General features: G+C 44.1%; 1 protein-coding gene across 1 annotated transcript in view; it reads right to left on the bottom strand.

Moving 5' to 3' along the window:
- Positions 1-19,130, bottom strand: part of USP10 (ubiquitin specific peptidase 10) — an 81,737-nt gene that overhangs the window by 54,708 nt on the left and 7,899 nt on the right. The window lies entirely within an intron of this gene.

Here is a 19,130-nt window from a genome sequence, read left to right as displayed (position 1 = left end):
CAAAACTCCGTCTCAAAAAAGAAAAAAGAAAAGAGAGAGAAAGAGAAAAAGAAAATGTCATCAGACTAATGCATGCTACAACAGGATGACTCTGAAAACAGTATACTAAGTTAAGGCCAGACACAAAGAGCCATAAATTGTTTCTTCCATTCATATGAAATGCCAAGAATAGGCAAATTACCAGACACAGAAAGACCATGGTTGCCAAGGGCTGGGAGGAGAGGAGAATGGGGAGCGGGAGGCGGGGACTGCTAATGAACATGAGCTTTCTTTCGGGGATGATGAAATGCTCTACAATTGACTACGCTGTTAGCTACAAAATTCTGTGAATATACTAAAAACCACTGAAATGCATACTTATTTAAATACACAAATTCCACAGCATATTAATTATATCTCAATCAAGCTTTAAAAAAAGGTCAAAATAAAATTCGGTATCAAAATAAAAATTTTAATTTCTTTACTAGGCTTTATGAATCAAAGTCCAGTAAGTCATGGTAAGCCCAGGAAGTCATGGGTGCTAGCTGGTATCTACTGAACAATCACTGTGTGCTTTCAACTTCAGAAGGTGGTGTGGGTGGTTCTGACGACATCTGGAGATGACAATGTCATCAAATAGTGAATGCACAGCAGGAAGTTCACCAATTTAACAATATGCACTGAGCATCAACTATCCACACTCAACTATGTGAGACTATGAGAGTAAAACTTTGAATACAACACACACAAGAGTCAGGGCATGGTGACATTTACAGTTTTATTACAGTGCAAGCCAACTGCAAGCTGCACTGTTACAAATGGCAGAAGCAGACAAAGGAAGAGGGAGGAAGAGTAGTTTTCTTCCCTCACTAATAGGGCTATAGCAAAATTTTGCTTTACTTTCTTGGGGCAGAGAGGTCCTGAGAAGGGAACAAAGTAGACAAACTATCACAAAGTCACTCTCACAGGCAGCCTCTCTCCTTGAAATTCAAATGTCAAAGTACTGCAATTGAGTGTCTACTTCCCTGTTTCTATATTCTATTTCTACTATTAAAGAGACCACGGTGAAACCCCGTCTCTGCTAAAAATACAAAAAATTAGCCGGGCGTGGTGGCGGGCGCCTGTAGTCCCAGCTACTCGGAGAGGCTGAGGCAGGAGAATGGCGTGAACCTGGGAGGCAGAGCTTGCAGTGAGCCGAGACTACGCCACTGCACTCCAGCCTGAGCGACACAGTGAGACTCCGTCTCAAAAAAAAAAAAAAAAAAAAAAAAAGTGCTATCAAAAAGTAATCATTTTACCTTTCAAAGTATGGTTTTTAACAGGTTGGCTGTATTTTAAGTGCTTTCATGGAGATTCCGAGCTAAAATTTCCTTCAGAAATTTTAGATTGAATTCAGATTGAATCTCCAAATTAGAAAACATGATTCACTTAACAGAAACCCACTTTTACCAACTTTCCAGTCCTGTGTCTACATTAGAACTGTGTTACAAAATGGCTGTTAAATTTTAACTCGCTTTGCTCTTAACTAGTACTAAATAGCAACGTAATATAGATAGCCCTCATTATTGAATAACTTGGTGTGTAAAATTGCTATTGTATGAAACAGAGCAGATAAATTAGGGAGTAAATTCAGTCAACTTTATCTGGGATAGCCCTAGTAGAAGTTCAAGATTCCACCTACTTTCATATTCATTACAATCACCTTGGTGCTGACCTTAAGAATAAAAGAAATGGAAGACGAAACTAATAAAAAAGAAACTAACAGAAGCAGTTCTATCTTTTCTGGGACCAAGGATGAACAAAAGAAGAGGCTGCAAGGGGGCTCAACGTCATTCTGGGGAATGACAGAACTGGTGTCTTGATTGTGGAGGTGATTACACAAATGTATGCATCTGTTAAAATTCATGGAAATATACACTTTAAATGGGTGAAATTCACTGCACATACATTATACCTCCATAAAGCTGATTTCTTTAAAGTACAAGAATCGAGTTAGATCCATCTTTGTCTAGCCAGAAGTTAATGCAGTACACTTGGCATAGAGTAGGTGCTCAAAATAGCTTTGTTGAACAAATGAATTCAGGAAGAAGAAGATGAAAAAACCCACACAAATAAAAACCTCTAAGGATATGGAATAACTTCTCCATACTACATAGCAATCATTGCGACTTCCCAGGTGTCAGTGGGCTGACAGTCTTAACTTGATCACTCTGAATGGTTTGTATTCTCATGTTTTTATTATCACCAGACATGTACCAGCTAGAAGTACATCTTTCAGTCTCAAATATAATCTTCAAATAAATATAATCAAGAATAACCAAGAAATAACACTTATTTTTAAAGTATAACACTTAAACTTATATTTTAAAATATAAGACTTATTCAGCATAAGTGAATTAAGCTTCACAGAACACTTTAAATGAACACCTATTTTGACCTAGAGAAAAATCATTAACAATTACCATGTGATCCATTTCCCAAGCTAAAGAGAAACCACTTTTCAAAATCTTAAGTGTATAAGGGCGAAAAAAGGCCAAAAAAAACCCTTGGATGGGATCAGAGGTATTGGGGCAGGTCAATCCTTTTAAAATCGACTTTATTCCCCAGCCCCCATCTCTGACCCTCAAATAAGACCACCGGTTTCCAGTGTGAGGCGGGCATGCATCCTGTATTTCTTGGTCCCACCTTTCTGCTCAAACTGTCTTTCTGGTCACATTTCACGAAGAACCACCTATTTGTACTCAGTTTCACTTTGCTGTCAATGACAGGAACTCATGTTCCTAGGGACAAAAAATTACCTTTTAAATTGATGCACTATAAAATTAAGACGACTGAGCCGGGCGCAGTGGCTCACACCTGTAATCCCAGCACTTTGGGAGGCCGAGGCCCACGAATCACTTGAGGTAGGGAGTTCGAGACTGGCCAACATGGTGAAACGCCATCTCTACTAAAAATACAAAAATTAGCTGGGTCTGCCTGTAATCCCAGCTACTCGGGAGGCTAAGGCAGGAGAACTGCTTAAACCTGGGAGGTGAAGGTTTCAGTGAGCCAAGATCACACCACCGCACTCCAGCCTGGGCGACAGAGTGAGACCCTGTCTCAAAAAAAGAAGACTGACAATATCAAATGTTGATGAGGACAGAGAAGCAGCATTCTCATACACTGCTGGTGCAGATAGAAAACGGCATGGCCGCTTTGAAAAAGCCTTGCAGTTTCTTACAGAAGAGAATATATGCTTACCACATTTTACCCACAAGAAATGAAAACCTATGTCCACACAGACACTTGTACATGAATCTGAACAGCAGATTCAAAGAGTGGGAATGACAAAAATGTCTATCAAGAGATGAAGAGACAAGCAAACTGTGGGACATCCACAAAGGAATACTACCCAGTACTGAAAAGGCTGGAACTCAACACTCAACATGGCTAAATCTAAATAGTGGGGTCAGGTGAAGGTAACCAAACAAAAGAGCACAGTTTGTGTAATTCTGCACCAACGTAATTCTAGAAAAGTCAAACTTGCTTAGCCTATAGTGACAGAAGCAGACCACTAGTTGCCTGGACAAGGTGGGGATTCATGGCAAACGGGCATGAAGAAACTCTGAGCAATAGAAATGTTCTATATCTTGAGTGTGGTAGTAGTTACTACTTTGGTGTATACATCTGTCAAAACTCAAACTGGGCTGGGCGTGATGGCTCCCGGCCTGTAATTCCAGCACTTTGGGAGGCCAAGGTGAGAGGATCACTAGAGAGGAGTTCGAGACCAGCCTGGGCAACACAGTGAAACCTCATCTTTACAAAAACGTTTTTAAAAATAGCTGAGTTTGTAGCACTTTGGGAGGCCGAGGTGGGTGGACTGCCTGAACTCAGGAGTTCGAGACCAGCCTGGGCAACATGGTGAAACGCTGTCTCTACTAAAACACAAAAAATTAGCCAGGCGTGGTGGTGTGTGCCTGTAGTCCCAGCTACTCGAGAGGCTGAGGCAGGAGAACTGCTTGAACCCAGGAGGCGGAGGTCGCAGTGAGCCGTGATCGCGCCATTGCACTCCAGCCTGTCAACAGAGCAAGACTCAATCTCTAAAACAAAACAAAACAAAACAAAAGAAAATAAAACAAAGCCAGACTTGGTGGCACATGCCTGTAGTCCTAGTTACTTGGGAGGGCTGAGGCAGGAGGATGGCTTGAACCCGGGAGGTCAAGGCTGCAGTGAGCTATGATCACACCACTGCACTCCAGCCTGGGAGACAGAGCAAGACCTTATCTGAAAAACAAAGACAAAAAACCTCAAACCGCAAACTTAAAATGGGCACATTTATTGTATTAAATTATACTTCAATAAGGTTGACTTTTTAAAAATTGTCGCTCACAATCTATGTAAAGCAGATGAAGCAGTACCATAATCAAAACTCTCGAAGACCAATGGCCACAGCTGTAATCTTTCATTTACAGAAGAAGAATTCCTTAGTACACTCTATTTGTTAACCTCTCATCTAAGGAAGAAGAATTCTTCAGTACACTCTGTTTGTAGGCATCCACACTCTGGGATTTTTAGTTTCACATTCCTTGGTCCAAAGACCTCCCAGTGCTACACAACATCATCTTAAAAATTGTGCATCATCGGCCGGGCGCGGTGGCTCAGGCCTGTAATCCCAGCACTTTGGGAGGCCGAGGTGGGCGGATCACAAGGTCAGGAGATCAAGACCATCCTGGCTAATACGGTGAAACCCCGTCTCTATTAAAAAATACAAAAAATTACCTGGGTGTGCTGGCGGGCACCTGCAGTCCTAACTACTTGGGAGGCTGAGGCAGGAGAATAGCGTGAACCCGGGAGGCAGAGCTTGCAGTGAGCCGAGATCGCACCACTGCACTCCAGCCTGGGCAACACAGTGAGGCTCCGTCTCAAAAAAAAAAAAAAAAAAAAAAAATTGTGCATCATCTTTTTATTCTGAATCTGTTTTCAATGTAACTGTGCTCTACTCTGAAGCCTCTGTCCCATCATTACTCAATCACTTCAGATTATTCTTGTCTGGCTCAACCTTTATTACTGCCGAGCTTCTCGTACCATGTATTCAAACTCCACACAAAAACAATTACTGCAAAAACAATGAAGCAAAACTATAGTGTTTCACTAAACAGAGTGCTACATGGGCAGAAACTTGTAAGTGCCATCTGTTCTACAGGATTTCTCACTTAATAAAATATGATGGAACCGGACCAACAAAAGGCCAGCTACTGAAGGCCACCTGCCAGGAAGGAAAGCACATAGCTACAGCAGAGCTTCCTTTTAAAGGACATCCATGAAAAAAGAACCTAACTACAGAAATGATTTTCCTCTGATTTGCTGGCCACTGTCAGCAGACTCTTCAAATATCCTAGAAAATCTAGGACTGCCTAATGAGAAGTACTTACATTAGCTGGTAAATAGACTCCTCTCCTTCCAGTGCTAAGATTAAGTACAGAACTTCCCCGTTAATGAGCTGCTTTGTTGTTAATGGAAAGCAAAGTTACTTAGAAGGTCTGGTTGAAGAAATAAAAAGCTGCAAAATTACTATCTGTTGAAAATAAAAGAATGCAAAAAGAGGTATGCTAGCTAAGGAAGGAGTCCACTATTGTCTCAGTTTAACCTTCACCTAATGATCTGTCGAAATACGCCCTCCAAAGATTTAAATTATGCAAGTATAGCTTGCTTTACCAGCAAAAATCCTAATAATTTGCATTCCACTCTTTAATTATGTATTTAAGTTCGTGGATATGGTCTGAAATCTTTTATTAGAAAACTGTTAACTCCAGACTTCAAAGTCCCCCTTATGGGATCTACATACACTGGAAGAGATGTTTTCCACCCAATCAGCTTCCTATATTCTATTTTCCACATAAAAGCAGGTCACCAATCTGCGGTAGTACTCACCTAGCAGTGGAGCAGCATAAACCATATTGGATAAAGGCCTAAGACAACAGTCCTCGAACCTGGCCACACCTTAGAATCAGAGCATCCTCAGGCCATACCTGCAACAATTCTGGCTTCAGTGGTCTAGGGTGGCGTACAGGCGTCATTCAGCATTTTAAACATTTCTGTGTGATTCTGACTTACAGTTGGAGTTCAGAATCACTGTGTAGGGGCATTCCCGTGATCCAAGAAAAAGCTCCATCACTACAGGCAACTGAGGAGGTGGGAGAAACTAAGCAGAAAACAGGAGGATGAGCGGAGCTACTTCTCCATTCAGTTATGCCTCCCAATTAAAAAAGAAATTATAAAATAATTTAAGATAATTATTCACTATATAAAGTTGATGAACAACATCCAGAACAGATGTCTTTAAAATGGGAACTCTTTTAGTGCTTTTAAGGGTTTACTGATTATTAACAACTTAATAAAGGCAAAAACAACAACAACAACAAAACTGGCCAGGCACGGTGGCTCATGCCTGTAATCCCAGCACTTTGGACGCCGAGGCAGGTGGATCATTTGAGGTCAGGACTTCGAGACCAGCTTGACCTACATAGTGAAACCCTGTCTCTACTAAAAGACAAAAATTAGCTGGGTGCGGTGGCAAGCGCCTGTAATTTCAGCTACTCAGGAGGCTGAGGCAGGAGAATCGCTTGAACCCAGGAGGTGGAGGGTGCAGTGAGCTGAAATTGCGCCACTGCACTCCAGCCTGGGTGACAGAGAAAGACTCCTTCTCAAAAACAAAACAACAAAAAAACTAAAAGAAGAAAAACTTTTTTTTTGTTTTGTTTTGTTTTTGTGAGACAGTCTCCCTCTGTTGCCCAAGCTGGAGTGCAGTGGTGCAATCTCAGTTCAGTGTAACCTTCCACTCCTGGGTTCAAGCAATTCTCCTGCCTCAGCCTCTGAGTAGCTGGTATTACAAGCGTGTGCCACGATGCCTGGGCTAATTTTTGTATTTTCAGTACAGACAGGGTTTCACCATGTTGGCCAGGCTGGTCTTGAACTCCTGACAGCTGATCCACCCGCCTTGGCCTCCCAAAGTGCTGGGAATACAAGCGTGAGCCACCGCACCTGGCCAGAAAAAAAACTATAATGCAACTAAATTAGAAGTAATATGACAGAAAAATTAAACTCCTGCCAAACACAGTGGCCCACACTTGCAGCCCCAGCTCCTCAGGAGGCTGAGGTGGGAGGATCCCTTGAGACAATAACTTTGAGGCTGCAGTGAGCCATGACTGCACCACTGCACTCTATCTTGGGTCACAGAGTATAATCCTGTCTCAATAAAATAAATAAACTCAGAAACAACTCTTCAGAAATGTCTTTTGAACAAAAGACGTTTCTTTTGTAATTAAACTCATCTCTCATTTGCTTTTAATTCACTGAAATCTAACTTTCACTACCAACACTCCACTTTCTCAAAAATAACCTTCCAATCCAAGATTTTCCCTTCGCAATGTAGTCAAGTTCTCTGAAGCATCCACAACTCTATAAGACAACTAATCTTCCAATCTCTCTCTCATCATTGTTCTTCCAATCTCTTAGGTAAGAAACTCTGAAAACACCCCATAAATTATATACCCTTTCCATCACAAATACCCGAAGGTGATCACGAATCCCAAATTTCTGGGACCATCTCAACAAAATATCAAAATATTCAGAAAAACTGCGTTTGGAAGGAATAGCAACTGAATTAAATTAAGCATTACAGTAAATTAATCCATACTGAAATCACATACACCTGAGAACCAAAGAATACGCCCTCAACGAATCAAAGGCAGTAGAAGCACCTTCCTGAACACACACAACTCAGGAAGATTACTAAGGAGTGATGCATCTCCTCTTCAATTCTACAGTTACTATCCAGCACGGGCCCTGATGACTCCACCTATGCCGGGGTATCTGCAATAACCTAGGCAGTGGCCTCCTCCTATCTACCTAGTAAAACGCTTGGCACCTAAGAGACTTGCAAATGCTGACAGAATGGCTCACAGTCATCAAACAGCTTGTCACCAAGCTAAATCGACACTTATTGAGAACCAACGGCATAGAAAGGACATTAAAAAGCAGTTTAAAATGTTTAAGCAATGTGTTCTGCCTTCAAAGAACTGGGGTCAGGGAAGGAGGACATACAGCTAGTGTGTACTGAATGTCCATTATGCTCTAGACGATGTTAAAGGCATTTAATCAACGTGATTTCATTTAACCTGAACGAAATTTCTAAAAGGGAGATTCCTAATCTTTTTTGGGTGGCAGCAGACCTCCTGAGAAACTGATGTAAGGGAATTAGGCCCATCCCCTAAAGAACGCATGTACACACATTTCTGCCTATGATTTCAGAACTTCACAGACCCTCTGAAGCTGCCGAAGCCCCATACTACCTGCTACTCAAAGTGAGGCCACCAGGCCAGCAGCCTGGGAATTACCTAGGAGCTCAGACAGCGCTCAGGGCCCACCCCAGGTGTACTGAATCTAAATGTGCACATGCACAAGACCCGCAGCTGATTCTCAACGGACTTTTAAGTTTGAGAAGCACTGCTATGCTCTATCTCATGTAATCCCAAGGCTCTACTATGAAGCAAGCACACTGCTATCACAGTGACTGTCCCTATGGCTCCAGACTTCTATTTTAAGTTGGGTAACCATTTATCATCCAAATTAGAGGCATATTTCAGAGTGAAAGGATCATTATGATGAATTATGCTGGGATAAGTTTAGACCAGGACATGCGGTCACACCTCTAATTGTAAGGTGTATATAAAGGTAGAAACTTCACTCTTCAACTCGGTGTAATGGGCGTCTCTGCCTACCAACCTTGCCGAAGGTTGTGCACCTAAGATCCCAGTAACTCTGCATTTATTCATTATTCTGCTGATCAGCCTTCATGCAGGCAGCTCCCTCTTCCCTCATGCTCTGAAGAAGTCCTACTTGTCCTTCAAGGCTCAAAGCAGGCATCACCTCCTCAGGAAGTGTTTCTAAACCCTATTTCTGCCAAAGCACTGTTGATATTTCATAGAAATTCTCATTTACCTATGTCTCTGTGAATGAACTGTTATCTCCTTGTGTCAGTCTGTATTTCGTCCCCTGAAGCACAATACTGAGAATCTAATAAAGATTTGCTGAATGATGAAGATGAAAAAACTTTAAAAGTTCAGAGAAACCAACCTTGCCTGAGATTCCACAAACAGAAAATGGAACAGGATTGGAACCTGAGGCTGACCTCAAGGTACAGACACATTAACAATTAAGGAAGAATAATATTTAAAGAAGACTGTAAGATGCAATCAGATAGTACAGATGATTTGCCAGGGAGAATGGACAATCTTCCAGGCTGAGGAGTCCAGGAGGAAGTGGCATATCTGGAAAAGGAGAGGGGGGAGAGACATTATGCTCATGTGGGACAGCAGCGAACTGGCCAGCTCCCCTTTCTTCCCTGTGTGATAGTGGTCACCCAGTTCACATGTCAACACATCCCCATCCCCAGGCCAGATGGGAGCCCCGCCTGGCATACCACTTTCCTCACCAGTGCTCTGGATCAGGGACGACCCAAAGGGCAAGAAGCTCAGGACACTGCCTAGAATTCTGGGATGCAAACTCACTCTCTTGGTCAGGTTGGTGTGACAGAGGCTGTGCTCAAATGTGAAGCCTGCAACTGCTGTGGCCATTCCGCCATCGTGGGGGAAACTAGCTCTGTGATAATACTGACATGCAGAATGAAAAGACGAAGAAATGAAAAGTGAAAAAATGAAAAGAAGCCAGGTCCTCAAAACTGTAACTGAATGGCTGAACTAAACCAACTCTGAAGCCTGATCTGCCTCTGGAATTTCTAGTTACATGAAGCACTAAACCTCCAGTTTATGGTGTAAGCCAGTTAGAAAGCTGAGCTCTAAGGCTGGGCGCGGTGGCTCATGCTTGTAATCCCAGCACTTTGGGAGGCCGAGGCGGGCGGATCACGAGGTCAGGAGATCGAGACCACGGTGAAACCCCGTCTCTACTAAAAATACAAAATATTAGCCGGGCGTGGTGGCGGGCGCCTGTAGTCCCAGCTACTCGGAGAGGCTGAGGCAGGAGAATGGCATGAACCCGGGAGGCGGTGCTTGCAGTGAGCCGAGATCGGGCCACTGCACTCCAGCCTGGGTGACAGAGCCAGACTCCGTCTCCAAAAAAAAAAACAAAAACAAAAAAAAAAGAAAGCTGAGCTCTACTGATTTGTTTTTTTTAAAAAAGGGAGGGCACCCTAACACATAAATGGGGTGAGCAAAAAAGGAGATAAAAGGATAGTTGGGCAGCAGGGACCAGAGAATTCATGTAAAGTAGTAAGGTCACCCAGCTGGACTCACTGGCTCATGCCTATAATCCCAGCGCTTTGGGAGGCAGAGACCCTCTCCTTCTCAAGACTAGCTCATTACCCATCTTCATTCTCTGAATTACTACAAAAGAACCTGCCACACGCACCACATAATTCAGCACTTAATTACACATCTTGTAATGTGCCCAGTTGTTTCTTATGCCTTAGCTATCCATTATACACAAAGGTAAGGATGCTTTGGTTATCTTCCTGGATATCTACAGCAGTAGCTGAAATAGTTGGACTTTACCAAACATAAGCCAGCTTATTGATAAATACTTTATAAATGGGCCGGGAGTGGTGGCTCACGCCTGTAATCCCAAGCACTTTGGGAGGCCTAGGCGGGCAGATGACTTGAGGTCAGGAGGTCGAGACCAGACTGGCCAGTATGGTGAAACCCCATCTCTACTAAAAAAATATAAAAAGTAGCTAGGCGTGGTGGTGCATGCCTGTAGTCCCAGCTACTCAGGAGGTTGAGGAAGGAGAATCGCTTGAGCACGAGAGGCAGAGGTTGCAGTCAGCCGAGATTGCGAACTGCACTCCAGCCTGGGTGACAGAGCAAGACTCTATCTCAAAAAATAATAGTAATAGGCTGGGCGCGGTGGCTCACGCTTGTAATCCCAGCACTTTGGGAGGCCGAGGCGGGGGGATCACGAGGTCAGGAGATCGAGACCACGGTGAAACTCCGTCTCCACTAAAAATACAAAAAATTAGCCGGGCTTGGTGGCGGCCGCCTGTAGTCCCAGCTACTCGGAGAGGCTGAGGCAGGAGAATGGCGTGAACCAGGGAGGCGGAGCTTGCAGTGAGCCAAGACTGCGACACTGCACTCCAGCCTGGGTGACAGAGCGAGACTCCGTCTCCAAAAAAAAATAAAATTAATAATAATAATAATAGACCTTTTTAAATATTTTTCAAACATTTCATATGTAGAACTTGTTTTTTATATTACTTTTAAAATTTTAAAAAATTCATGTTTTAAATATCCACTAAGTATCTTCTTAATACCCCATAGCAAAATATATCTCTCCCTTCGCCCCAAAAATACTCAATGAATTAAGGACGTTCATCTTCCAGTTTACAATAATGTGTTTAATTTCCTCTAGGAAATAAGGTAAATTCACAACTAAAAATGGGACAAAAAAAACCTGCCAAACATTACCATTTTTAGTATGCATAAACTATAACTTCAGAATACGCTGCAGTCCTTAAAAAACAAAGCTGAAGATTAAGTTAAGGCTCTTGAGATCTAAAAACAAACAACAATCGCAAAGAAAAATATTTAATGGAAAAACATTCACAATATAAGAAATGGAAAGCCACTCATGGTGGCGCACGTCTGTAGTCCCAGCATTTTGGGAGGCTAAGAAGGGAGAATGCCCTGAGCCTAAGAGTTGGATGCTGCAGTGAGTGAGCTACAATTGTGCCACTCACTCCAGCCTGGATGACAGAGCCAGACCCCATCTCTAAAAAAGAGGAAGAAGTGGGAAAAACATTTTACTAAACAAGTATCATTCCACATTTTAAGAAAGAAAATACTATACCATGAACACACGACGACAAGCTGGCTCCCGCCAGCCACCCACCTCCCGCCACCCTAAGGCCTGCCCCTCTTCTAGGCACTGTTCAGGCCCTCCACGTTTCTCAACCGGGTCTGTGCAACAATCTACCTCCACCTCTGTGCTCACCCCTCAGCCTCCAAACTGCATGTGGCCACAACAGAGCTGTCTCTCAACTGAACCTTACTATTCTGGTGCCCAGGAAAAGTCTTTCAAGTCTCCCAGAACTTTTCAGGTTAAAAGACCCTAGCAGAGCCTACAAGACGCACCCATCCACCTTCCCAGCCCACCTCCAGCGCTGCAGCCCTGACAACTCTCCACGTCCCAAATGCACTTCGGCGATACGGCACACGCCAGGTCTTTCTGCTTTGGGTGCCCTTCTCTTGGGTCCCTGCTGGCCTGGCTCACTCTGCACACTATAGAACTCAGTTCCAAAGGCTCATATTTGTGAACTATTTTGTTCACAAACATGAGCCAAGGTGTCCCTGGGGACTCTCCTGTGACGGTCTCTCTAATTCCGGATCCTAACAGTTGATTCTCTAGCTTCTTTCCCACGCTAGACTGTGGGCTTCTGAATATGTCCACTGTGGTATGTCTTTCATGAATGTGTTTGTTAATAAATATTTACTGAGCACTGACCACATTCTAGGACTAGGGGCCCTACCAGTGAACAAAGCAAACAAAAACCCCTGCCCTCACGGAGCTTATATTGGGGGAGGACAAGAGAGTGAACCAGACACGTATGTCAGGATACCAGGTATGTAAGGTATTAGGTGTGAAGTGCTCTGGAGAGGGAGCAAGGAGACAGGGTGACAACTGTGAACGACGGCACGATTTTAAAGCTGGGTAAAGTGGGCATGTCTAAGAAGATGGCCCAGGCACAGAGACTCACTGAAAGTGGGGGAGCAAGCCACAGGGACAGAGGGGGCGAGCCTGTCTACAGACAGACGGTCTCAGAGAGAGACAATGCGTTCCCCTCCATTTCTGTACCAACAGTGCCTGGCACACAGCTGAGCTCAGTGAATAACTAGTGGGTGAATGACGGCTTCGGCTGAGATACCTAAGGTCACAAAGGTGGGGAAAGATAAACTCACTGCGGCACACCAACCGAAAAGCTCTTTCCATGTTCACCGGTGACACATAATTGGGCCCTGTACTGGAAAGGTCGGCTGCTCCGTGGTTCTTGGATTTGGGAGACAGCTGCATTTTGCTCTAAGCAGGCCTGCGAAGATCACTGGCATGCCCACTAACAGTCCTGGAAGAGCTTTAGTATACGGAGCCCCCACAGCCAAGCACTTGCTGGTAACTCTGGTGAAGGCATTCTCTCTGCATTGCTAAGTGTCCTATGATCTCCAGACTACACTCGCTGAGAAACAAACCAAGGAATAAAACAAAATAACTTACATGTGACGTGCGGGTCAGTCACCTGGATTCAAGAAACTACACAACAGAGGTAAACAGAGCACTGAAGGGCTGGGTGCGGTGGCTCACGCTGGTAATCCCAGCACTTTGGGAGGCCGAGGCAGGCGGATCACGAGGTCAGGAGATCGAGACCACGGTGAAACCCTGTCTCTACTAAAAATACAAAAAAAATTAGCCGGGCGTGGTGGCGGACGCCTGTAGTCTCAGCTACTCAGAGAGGCTGAGGCAGGAGAATTCCGTGAATCCGGGAGGCGGAGCTTGCAGTGAGCCCAGATTGCGCCACTGCACTCCAGCCTGGGCGACAAAGCGAGACTCCGTCTCAAAAAAAAAAAAAGAGAGCACTGAAGAACCTGAAGAGCAGCTTAGGGATCACTCATGCATTCCAAATGCAGAAATGACAATCAATCTGATACTTTGGGAAGCAGCCACCTCTTCTTCATCAGCTCTCATTACTATTTCTATAGAAGGCAAATCTGTCCCTCATGGTCTTTCATGCTGTGGTCCTGAACTTCATGCCTAAAACTATCACAGAAACACCAAAAACAACCATAGGCAGTCCTGAAAACAATGAATGACAACCAGCTGTTCTCTGTTTGCTTCAACTGCTCCCTGTCAATTAACCGATCCAACAGACAAACACCTGAGTGCCCACTGTGCTACGCAGTCGGGACACTGGGGGAGCCAGACCACACTAGACTCAAGAAAGCCTTCCTGACCCGACAGAGAAGCCAGGCCGGCTGCTGCTCCGGCTCATCCATATGGTGTTCACCTCTGCACAAGGCACAATCTCCCCAGGCAGAGCCATGTCCTCCTTCCACTACTCTCACGACAGGGCCACACAGGCCTCTGTACACAGCTGACTGCCTCCCGAGGAAGGACAGGGCATCTACAGAATCAAAGTATAAGGGTCCTCAAAGCCTGCCGTGCACACAAAATACTGCGATTTCTTTCCCTTCTCACAGAAAAGAGATCAACTGATGAATATGCTAACTTAAGTCTATGTTTCCACCCAAAAGCAGCAAGGGCAAAGAAGCACAGCTGCAAGGTGTTCCTGTCCACCTTAAAAAGCAAAAGCCACCAGGCGCAGTGGCTCACATCTGTAATCCCAGCACACTGGGAGGCTGAGGCAGGGAGATCACTTGAGGTCAAGAGTTCAAGACCAGCCTAGCCAACATGGTGAAACCCCATCTCTGCTAAAAATACAAAAATTAGCCAGGCATGGTAGCATGCACCTGTAATCCCAGCTACTCGGGAGGCTGAGGCCACAGAATCGCTTGAGCCCAGGAGGCAGAGGTTGCAGTGCGCTGAGATCTTGCCACTGCCTGGGTGACAGAACAAGACTCCATCTCAGACAAAAAAAAAAAAAAAAAAAAAACAAAACAGCTAGCCCTTTCTCAAGCCTAAAACTCTAGTTACACGTGGAAGAAAAGTTTCTGCTGCTGGCATCTAACTTAGAATACATCGTTGTGGCACAGAAGAGCAAAGAGGTAAGATGCAAGAGTGAACCAAGCGTAATTATTTCAGCACCAGTTTGGGAAAAACTAGAGACTAGAATTTCCTCACCTGACGAATCCATGAGCAACAACAGCAAAAGGGAGCAGGAATTCCTGATGGTAAATTGCCTTAATGCTATGCACACATCCTCAGAGACGTTGACAACCAGGCTTCAGGATGAATTAGAAAGTTCCAGTTCTCTGGGACATCAGACGCTCACAGTTACACTGAGCTGTGGGGGAGTGTGCTGATCCCATGCTGTCCACAAGGGTCCTATTTCAAGATGTTGGGTGCAGAGCAACAGCCAGAGCAGCTCTTAAGGCTTTGGGGAACACATGTGTACCTACATTTTTAAAAACATGTTTTTTGCAACTTATAAATCCCAACACGGGCTCTGGCACAGAGCAAGTGCTGGGTAAATGCTTGTTTAAAAGGCATAATCATGTACTTAAAGAATGCCAAACCAAACTGAAATCTCGTTCTGAAGACACAACATGACAGCTCTTCAAAGTGCCAAAATGTCAGGCTTCTCATCTGCTCAAAATTGTTCCACAATTCCACTCAGTGCTAAAGTAAGTATCACACTCAGAGTGAGGGGCACAATCCATATTTTTGTTGTTGTTCACACCTAACCTAGACTGGAGATGTAACACTTTGTCCAAAATATGATTTCGTTATTGCTATTCACGGGAAAGTGCTCAACAAGTTAAAACGAAAAAAGCTGTACACAAACCCATGCAGAGGATCTGCAACCTGAGCCTGGCTGAGACGGCCTGGGGACCTGCTCACAGGGATCCTTACTCAGTGTCTCTGGGTGGCACCCAGGGTGCCAGGTGATTCTGGTATTAGAAGAGGGCACTCAAACATCACAAACCTAAAAACGCTGTGAAATCCAATGATTCCAAATTTCTAAACTTTACTACCAAAAGTACTATAGGAAACATTTAAAATAAGGTAACAGAAGTCACCTAAGTTTTTCTTAATATTTTCTTTATTTTCTATGAATATAATCAAGGGACAGATGCTTGTTTTTAAAGGTGCCTCCCCCTCAAAATAAAGGGAGTATGTCCCTAAATGACCTTCCCTAACTACTCTATCCAATTATCACTGAGGACACTGAAGGGCTACTTGCCTCACACTAATCTGTCTCAGAAGTCCCCAAAAGAAATGCCCTACTTCTTTCCCCTCAAAGTTATGAGGCTTAAGATGCCAAAGTGAGCAGAGAGTAAAGTCCCAACTATGGAGTAGAGCCTAAAGAATCAAATCCCTGACAACTCTCAAAGCATCTCAGACAGACCCCTGCACAATCATCTCAACCCAGCAATCTTTTTTTTTTTTTTTTTTCGGATGGAGTCTTGCTCTGTTGCCCAGGCTAGAGTGCAGTGGCACAGTCTGGCTCACTGCAACCTTTGCCTCCCGGGTTCAAGCGATTCTCCTGCCTAAGCCTCTCAAGTAGCTGGGATTACAGACATGCGCGACCACCCCCGGCTAATTTTTGTATTTTTAGTAGACATGAGGTTTCAGCATGTTGGCCAGACTGGTCTCAAACTCCTTACCCCAAGTGATCCGCCTACTTCGGACTCCCAAAGTGCTGGGATTACAGGCGTGAGCCTCGCACCCGGCCTCAATCAGCAATCTTAACACTGAGTTTTGCTACCAACTTAACTCAGTCCTGAGCTTGGATTATCAAGTTCTTTACCTCTCCTCTCCAGACTCCCAGCTAACCACTTCACCCTACACACCATTTCAGCCACAGATTTATCTGTTTCCCAAACAGGCTGCAGGCTTTGAGACGGTTCCTCTGCACATTCTCCTCCACACGCCCTTGTCCGTGTGCTTCTCTGCCTGGAAAACTCCAGCTCGAATGTCACCATTCTAGAAAACATGTCTTCTCAGCTTTGCCTAACATTCAGTCCCACTCTCCTCCTTTTTTGAAACACCTTATACCTAACACCTGAGTCATGCAACTTCCCTCCAGCTCCACTGCACCCTCTGAGTCAAAAGTCCAAGGCCCTGCCCTAGATGATCTCCTTACTGCCACTGCGACCCTGTGAGTCTGTTCTTCACTGGGCAGAGTATGATCCCAAATGGCAATGTGATTATGAGGTTCCATGGTCGAGTGTTGTACCATCCCCTCTTCCACACTTTTCTCAGAATAAAGACAGTAACATCTAACAAAGGCTGCAAGGTTGGATGGTGCGTCTGTCCCTCCCCTCCAGCTCTGTGCCCAAAACACACAGGTCCTTGCTGAGTTCTCCGAAATGCTCCAAATTCCCTCCAGCCAAAGGTCCACCGCACATGCTGTCCCCACTGTCTCATGCTGTAAACGCGTCACTTCCATGGGAACCGTTCTCTGACTTCAGATCGTGTTCCCTTCCTTTGCGAAACATCTCTCAGTTTGGAGTGACATGTACATAACTGTGATTATCTGATTAGCAAGCTGTCTTCCTCACTGGACCCATAAACTCTTCAGGGAGAGAAACAATGCCTGTTTTCGCTCATCACTCCCTCCTCAGTGCCTGGTACACAGCAGCCACTCAGTACTACTTGCTGAATGAATGAACAAACGAATGAATGAAAGTTCTTGGCTATGTTGTTCATACTTGTGTTACAGGAATTACCACCCTGAAACTGGATGCACCCAGCCATTAGCCCACTTCTCTCCCTCGCTACTCAGCCAACTTCTAAAGCACAGGAATTCTCTCTTCAGCTCTATACTCCTAACGTCCGGCCACCAAAATCTCTGAACAATCACAAAAGATATAAAGTCCTTCATATGTGGTTCTGAAAAAAGTGTCTAGTATTCTGCAAATTAATTCTAAACAAAATAGTAAACCACACTTGGAAGCCCTGATTTTGCATTTTATTACAAGCCAGAAGTAGTTAAATGTAGTTACCTCTCAGGAGTGGGACCTGAGTTGGGGAGTGTTTTGTTTTTTGCCATTGCAGTACGCTGACGAAACAAAGTGACAGAAGACAAAAACATGATTTTCAAGAAGATGGAAAAAAATTCACGTTAATTACCCAGTTTCTCATTATTCCCTAGGGCAGGTCACTTACCAATCTCCAACTAATAAAGTTTGTCCTCTCATAAATCTAGTGCAAAGGGAATGGATGGACAAGAATCTGAATGTGAATCAGACCTCCTTTTTTGTTTTTTGCAATGGAGTTTCACTCTTTCGTCAAGGCTGGAGTGAAGTGGCGTGATCTCGGCTCACAGCAACCTCTGCCCCCACGGGCTCAAGCTATTCTTCTGCCTCAGCCTTCGGAGCAGCTGGGATTAAAGGTGCCCACCACCACACCCGCCTAATTTTTGTATTTTTAGCAGAGATGGGGTTTTACCATGTTGGCCAGGATGGTCTCAAACTCCTGACCTCAGGTGATCCACCCACCTCGGCCTCCCAAAGTGCTGGGATTACAGGTGTGAGCCACCACACCCAGCCCAAACCTCTTTTTACAATATAAACACTGGACAGCATGACTGCTATTAAGGGGGTGGAAGTCTTCAAAATATTTCTTATCTTTTCTTTTTTGACGTAAGAGTCTTGCTCTGTCACCCAAGCTGAAGTGCCGTGGCACAATCTCGACTCAGTACAATCTCCACCTCCCAGGTTCAAGCGATCCCCCACCTCAACCTCCCAAGTAGCTGGGACTACAGGAAAGCACCACCATGTCCAGCTCATTTTTGTATTTTTTGTAGAGGAAAGACTTTTGCTATGTTGCCCCGGCTGGTCCCAAACTCCTGAGCTTGAGTGATTCGCCTGTCTCAGCCTCCCAAAGTGCTGCGATTACAGGAGTTAGTCACTGCACCTGGCCCAAAATATTTCTTAAGAAAAAAAAAAAAAATTGTTTGGACAACATGTTATAAGTTGTGACAGTACTTCCACAATCCCCCGCACACTGGATCCTGATAAGCCACTTTAATCTCCAGAATATCTGCTTCATTCCCTGGCAAAATTAGGTAAACATAAGAAAACTGACTTCAGTAGGTGTTTTCAATAATTTTGAAAACACGGTTTGCTCAACAAAGTTCAGTTCAGTGACTAGATAGAACAGATCATATTATGAAACAACGGAACAACAACAACAAAATACTCCAAAGGAAAAAAGCATAGAAGATACACAACAAACTGACGATTAAGGATCAGAGAGGAAGGGAATGACTTCTACTTTTCACTTTAAATACGTCTGTGCTGTTTTTGTGTCTTAAAAATAGCATGTCTTTATACTAGAAAATAAAATAAACGACTTTATTAAAATGTCCACCACACAAACTTTAGTGAATAGTAACATATTATAGTAACAGATTTTGTTATTAGTAACATTAAAGTTTTTAAACGCGCATTTCATTCATTCATTCTGTAAATGTTTCTGGAGGAACT

Source organism: Nomascus leucogenys, chromosome 2, assembly GCF_006542625.1.
Source record: "Nomascus leucogenys isolate Asia chromosome 2, Asia_NLE_v1, whole genome shotgun sequence".
Classification (NCBI taxonomy): domain Eukaryota; kingdom Metazoa; phylum Chordata; class Mammalia; order Primates; family Hylobatidae; genus Nomascus; species Nomascus leucogenys.
Note: the sequence above shows the minus strand (reverse complement) of the source record. Positions and strands in the feature narration are given on the sequence as shown.